The sequence below is a fragment of the Myotis yumanensis genome, unplaced genomic scaffold (genome assembly GCF_028538775.1).
Source record: "Myotis yumanensis isolate MYYU_CA2020_CCGP unplaced genomic scaffold, mMyoYum1.0.hap1 SCAF_3, whole genome shotgun sequence".
Classification (NCBI taxonomy): domain Eukaryota; kingdom Metazoa; phylum Chordata; class Mammalia; order Chiroptera; family Vespertilionidae; genus Myotis; species Myotis yumanensis.
Window position 1 is genome coordinate 21,992,405 of NW_027223754.1, and position 7,112 is coordinate 21,999,516.

Here is a 7,112-nt window from a genome sequence, read left to right on the forward strand (position 1 = left end):
GAAATGGGACCTTTTCCTTATATCATATACAAAAATTAACTCAAAATAGATTAAAGACCTAAATGTAAGTCTTAAAAATATAAAACTCCTAGGAAAAAACATAGGGGAAAAATTTCATGGCATTCGATTTGGCAATGATTTCTTGGATATGGCACCAAAAGCACAAACAACAAAAACAAAAATATGTAAGTGGGACTACATCAAACTTAAAATTTTCACAGCAAAGGAAACAATCAACAGAGTGAAAAGGCAACCTACTGAATGGGAGAAGTTATATAAGGAACTTCTATGACTCAACAACAAAGAAACCCAAACAATCCAATTAGAAAATGATCTTGAATTTACAAATGGCTAAGAAGCATAAGAAAAGATAGTACCGCCAATCATCAAGAAAATGTAAGTCAAAATCAAAATATATACATACAATGAACTATTATTCAGCCTTAAAAAATAAGGAAATCCTTTTATATGATACAGCATGGATGAACCTAAAGGACATTATGCTAACTCAGCAATTTCAATCTTATTCATCTCATGGCACACATAAAACAATTACTAAAATTTTGTGGCACACCAAAAAAAATGAATTTTTTTGTCAATCTGACAAAAATAGCTATAATTTTGATTCATTCACACTAGACGGCTATAGTTGTGTTGGCTATTGTCATTTTTTTTAGAAATGCCATTTTTTATAAGACAATCTAAGGCAGCGGTTCTCAATCTGTGGGTCGAGACCTCTTTGGGGGTCAAACAACCCTTTCACAGAGGTCGCCTAAGACCATAGGAAAACACATATATAATTACATATTGTTTTTGTGATTAATCACTATGCTTTAATTATGTTCAATTTGAAATTGGGGGTCACCACAACATGAGGAACTGTATTAAAGGGTCGTGGCATTAGGAAGGTTGAGAACCACTGATCTAAGGGAAAAGAGGTCAGTGTCCCTGACTAGAGTCAGGTATTGCACGTTTTAGAAATTCATATGGCAAACTGGTTGAAAATCACTGTGCTAACTGAAACAAGCCAGGCACAAAAAGACAAGTACTGGAGATTCCACTTAGATGAGGTAGTCATATCTCCAGTATCAAACTTTATATTACACATTTACATATATAGCATACATACATACATACATATGCATACATATATAAATACACACAGACATACTGGCTCTGGAAAATTAAAGTCAGAGGTTTGGTTTTAACCTTCTCCATTTAACTCTTTGGCCTGTTAACTTCTATTTAAGACCTCCAATACATGGGAACATGTCTAATTAACTATCAAATCCTCAGGCTAAGTAGCTTCAAGCTGTAAAGGAGTTCAGGGAGCCTGAGTTCAGTGAAGGTGCATAGTTTCCTGGAGGAGCAGTAACTTACAGCTCGAAGCCAGGAGTTGATTCTTCCAGGCCAAGAAAACAAAAGAGCCCAACCTTTAAAAGCCATCTGACTTCAGCTCTGGATTCTGACTTCAGATCTGGATTGGTATGCTCAGGGAGTGCTGGAGAGTGAGGTGGAGGGGAGCCAGGGAGAGTTGTGAGGGCTGCAGGGGATGGGAGGGAGAAAGGAGGGAAAAGGCCCTCACACTAATTGGGTTTGAAAGAATATAGAATGAGTCCAGCCCCTGCGTGAGGAGAAGAAAGGAACCTGGGCAGCTGAAGCTAATTTCAGACTAAACTAACCGCTGTTCCCGGGGACGCCACAAGGTAAGCCTGATCATCTCAGTCATTTACAATTATCATCAGGGAGGCTGCTTCTGTAATTGTACTGGGGAGCCAATTAACAGATCCCTGTAGCTAGGGTTGGGGGAAGAGAGGTATCCCAGCATCCCTTTTGTTTTTGAAGAGAAAAAATAAGGCAGAATTTGTGCTGCTGTCTCTGACTGTTGGAGAACTTCAGGCAACGTGGTGACTCCTCAGCTCCAGTGAATGGTTGAAGTCAGCCCTTTCTCTGCCTTCATTTACTCTTTTCTCCAGCAACTCAAATTAGCCTCTAGATAGCCCAGCAAGACTTGCTACTTTCTTTTCAGAGATACGAAAATGCTGGCTGTCTTTCACTCTTTCTTGTCCTCAAGAAAATATCTTCGCAGTATTTCATCATGCAAGTATGCCAGGAAAGGCCAGCGAATGCACTGAGAAGAAGGAGCTATCTTAAATTTATCACTCAAAACCACTCTTTCCCTGACACCATCCCTTCTCCTGCCTTCCTGCCACAGTCAGACTTTTTAACTAGTTGTCTACATTCACTGCCTTATTTCCACATCTCTGATGCACTACTTAAGCCGTCCCAACCTGGCTGTAGCCCTCATTTCTGCTAAAAATACTCTTTCTCTGGTCACAGGTACATTGAAGTCACACAGTAGAGCCTGACTAGAGATTTCAGCAGGATTTAGCCCAGTTGAGCTCCACCCTGAAACAACTTCTTTCCTTGACTTCCAGGAAATAACACTCTGTCTTCCTGTTACTTTTCTGACTATGCATTCTCACGTTCCTTTTAGCTCTCCTTTGATACAGCACAGTTAGTTGTCAGCATTACCCAAAGCTTGATTAGGGACCTTCTTTTTTTTTTTGTCTCGGGGATCCCTGAGTGATCCAGATACTAAAAGAACACTGGAAAACATATCCCTAAATTAAAAGGCCAGAGGCTACTTCCTTCCAGCCATTATGTCCATGTAAGAATGTGGGCCCAGTGTTGCCAGGTTTGTTTGTTTTTAATTTTCAGATAAATTAAAAATTCTGATTTTTACATAAAAATATTATGCTTTTACATTTTTGTTTAGAGCAACAATGGAGTAGTTGTAGCAGACCAAGCCTGTGGCAAGGAAAAAAAACTATAACTAGATTAAAAAAAAATTTAATACCTGTTTGAAGTCATCATAGAACAACATAGTCGGCAAGAACTGAAAGACTATGATCCAAGAGAAAAGAAAAACACTGAGGTAAGTCCACCATTCTACACAGTTTTTCCCTCAAGGCATTTGCCAATTACTGTAGTAAGTGGTACTAAACAAGAGATCAAGTTGGATTTTAAGGCTAAGAGCTTTCAGCAGTCTCATGGGGCTGGGAGGAGGGGAATGGAGTTGAAGGTTATCAAGGCATCTTGGAATCTAGGGGACTACGTTTCAGAGGAAAGAGAATTTGAAAACTGTGAGTATAACTTTCTGTGCTGCTTTTTACCCTGAGGGAATTGTTTATTCCTCATACTCTCAACATGAGAGGCTGAGAAGCTAAGGAGAAAGGATTCGCTATGGAGCTGGAAAGCTAAGCAGAGCTTTTGCCAACCTCCAAGTGCGAGGGAGGTGGAAATTGACATTCAAGGCCTGGCAAGCGGGGTGGGATCAGGTAAGCAAGCTTTGTGTTCAGTGAGTGTTTTGGGAAAGGTTCCTGCTTTAGGATTACTTCAAACTAGAACTAGAACAGTTCTCACTAAGCCTGAAATCAACTTTAATGTTCCCATTTTCTGATTGAATCAAGGTGATCAATTTCTATTGTAATTCCTTATAAGTAAAAAATTAATTCTCTCTGCCAGAAATTAGTATTATTCAGAATTGCTATACTTTTCCTACACATCATCCAGCAATTAATAAAAATGGTTGGAGTCAGTCTTATCTCTGTCTTAAGTTATGCTTTTCTCTAGCAACCTAAATTAGCCTTCAGATAGGCCAGCAAGCCTTGTTTTCTTAAAATTTCTGAGATATGGAAATGTTGATAGTCTCCTTTACTCAGTTTTTTTCTTTAAGAAATAAGTAAACAATCACCATGAATAACAGTGGAGAGACTCAAATTACAAAAACGAAGCATCTAGAAGACTGAGATAGCCCACATATGATCTAGATACAATGCAAAGACTTTGAAGTAACTGTGATTATTAGCATGCTCAAGAAATTGGAAACACTTGCAGGCAGGTGTGGAGTGTCAGTGTGGAGGTATCACCCTAGTATGACTAGGGTTATACTGCTGGAGCAGGTCTTGGATCTGGAGCAACATCTCAATGAGCTCAATAGGGATTCTGCCTTTTTTTAACCATGAAGGAGACAGACCAGGAGGCTGTTGCTATAGTGGTACAAAGGGTTGCTAGGATGTGTCAGCACCTGAAACATCTACAAAAAGTAGATCAGAGTCACAGGAGAGAGGCCAGATTGAAGGCCCCTGTCCAGTTGTATGGGTATACATGGGCCTGAGCAAGCCCCACAATGCACTGAATGATGTCAAAGATGTCCACTGACATCAACAAAGTCTGGAGTCAGAGCATTAATACCATTGAGAGCCTCAAGTATGTGAAGGATGCCTTGTGTTGTACAGCTCAGCCATCTTGTAAAACTGTGGAGACCCTCAAGAATATGTCAGTGCCCATATTGGGAGGAGATCCAGGACCTTATTAAACAAGGGGCTCTCCTGCAGGTTCACCAGAAGTTAGTGGACCTGGAGTGCTCCAGAGATGGGCTAACATATAAGCAGAACTGCATGGGAAGTGGGAACATGCACAACTTGACCCTCATCCATGGCTCTTCAGAAGCATAAGGGACTCTCAGATGAGCTGGCCAAGCAGCTGTGGGTAGTGCTGCAGAAGTTACTGGTCACCATCCCCCATGACTCCACTTTGCTCGTCTAGACAGTGGTCAGCAAACTCATTAGTCAACAGAACCACATATCAACAGTACAACGATTGAAATTTCTTTTGAGAGCCAAATTTTTTAAACTTAAACTATATAGGTAGGTACATTTTTATTAACTTAATTAGGATACTCCTAAGGCTTAGGAAGAGCCACACTCAAGGGGCCAAAGAGCCGCATATGACTCGCGAGCTGCAGTTTGCCGACCACGGGTCTAGAATCATTGAAAGGGGGTGGGGAGGATTGACAGGAGTATACCTGACCAAAAAGAGCAAACTAGCTTTGTTCCTTCCAGTAGGTCCAAGAATTGGAAGGAGAAAATGTTCGCCATTTTGGACAGAATCTTGACTAGAATTGAGGACACACAGGCAGACACCATGGAGTCTGACAAGATGTGGTTTGTTTTCCACCTGGAAATCATAAGTAAGAACATCCTGGATGATCTCATCTTTGCCAAAAACCTGATGGTTAAGTGTTTTTCTCCCCATTATGAAGTTTTCAGAAACTACCTGAACACATACCACAAGGCCCTGAGTACACGGACACAGGAGCTCGAGTTGGAAGACCTCGAAGCAAATGAGATTATGAGCCTGTTTTTGTGGGTCTTAAATACCTACCCAAGCACAGAAATGGAAGGAAATGTGGAGCTGGGTCTGGAAGTGGACATGAATGCCCTGGAGATTTTGCTTTCTCCAAACATGGTCTCTGAGCTGCTCCACATGTATATGTCAACTCTCACTTCAAACATCATTGCCTGGCTGTGGAAAGCACTAGAAACAGACAGGAAAGACCAGGTAGAAGAAACTGAGCCTGGAGCTGACCAAAGTGAGTACCACCACTCAACAGTCACCATTCTCCAGATGTTTGAACAGATTCTTCAAGTTGCAGCTCAAATATGTGAAGATTTGAAAACAAGGGTACTAGTTTGTGTCTTCAACTAAAAAATACAAAGATGAAGTTCAGTTGTATGAAGAACACCTGAGAAACTGGCAGGATATAAAAGTAATCATCAGCAACTACCAGAATCCAGTCAGTTTAAAAAGGAAGTAATTAAAAATGAAATGCAAGAAGGTGTATCTCTGAGCAACCACACATGGATGGTATTTGAGACACCATTGCAAAGGAGGGCTGCAGCAGCCTGCTGGAGGAGCTCTTGGATCTGAAGCAACATCTCAATGAGCAAAAGCCAAATAACTGGCTGTTAGGCTCAAACGCTATAGACATTATCTGTGTCACCATGGAAGAATATTTCAATGATTTTGCCAAAATCAAAATACCATACAAAAAGAGGATGATGGCGAGTGGTGGTGGAGTACCCGCGGGTTCTCATGCAGAAGCACATCTCATACTATGTTCTCAAGGAACAGAAGGACAGTGCTGAGAGAGGGTCAGGAAGGCTGAGCACCTCCTCCCTGTTCCCGAAGCTGGCTTCTGGATTTGGCAAAGATACAGACTGGTATGGTGACAAAATCATCACCATTTCAGAAGTTATTAAACTAAGGACCCTTTTGTGCCCTACTTGGAAGTCTTGACTCTGGTCAGCAAATCCCCAGACATTAGGGATGACCATGTCAGCATGCTGCTGGCCATGCCAGGCAACGCCAGCTGGAACACAAAGCAAACCATCATTGAGCCTGGACCAGGGTCCGATGCAGGCAAATCCAAATGACGTGCCCATCTCCAAGGAAATCAGTTCTGAATCTGAACATGGCAAAGCTTCTCAAGTAGCCTATCAGTTATTAGCTTTGTGTACATTTTTCTGCACTTATCTCCACCTTCAGAAATATATCAAAGCAAAAGTGACTCTCAAGGGTTTACATTAGATGTTTCAGTTCCCAGAGTCTGTCTCTTGAAGGGCCAAGCATGTTGTTTGTGAGGTGCCCGAGCACACGGATCCTTAACTGACAATTACTTTACTGGCTGTGATTCTTCAGGCTTTCTCATTCTTATTGTCCACATCCTTTATGAGGCAGGATGCTAATGTCAAATGCCTCATGGTTGATTGGTAATCATGGTGGTTAAAAGGTGTGTGGAGGGGACAGAGGCTCTGTCTTCATTCATGTTTTGCTCCTCACTAATTTCTGCATGGTGTAAAGGCTTCTGAAACCCAGATGCATAATAAAAGAGTCTAAACTCTTGCAGAGAAATGAAAATTAGAGAAAGAAAAATTGGGTGACAAGATGGATACATTTACTGAATTTGGTTATTAGTTTTAATTGTTTTTCAGGCCTGGCAACCTGCTGTGTCTCTGGCCATAGTATATGGATTTTTGTTTGTTTGTTTGTTTCTCTGTTTTCAGGTATAATCCATAGAGAATTCCTCCACTTTTTGTGTAGCCAGCAATGACTCAAAACACATTTCCTATGCAGGGTGTATTTTTCTTTCAGTGAAAGGGCCCTCCCAGAACACCTGTCAACTATAATGGCAGAAATAAAAGTTCTAGCTTATTTTGGCTAGAAAGCAAATGAGATGTTTTCATGACTAACTTTGATAAACTCTG

The 7,112-nt window shown here is 41.0% G+C and overlaps 1 pseudogene; it reads left to right on the plus strand.

The window, feature by feature from the left end:
* Window positions 1-4,024: 4,024 nt before the first annotated feature.
* On the plus strand, window positions 4,025-6,340 carry LOC139004880 (exocyst complex component 3-like; annotated as a pseudogene).
* The last annotated feature ends 772 nt before the right edge of the window (window positions 6,341-7,112 follow it).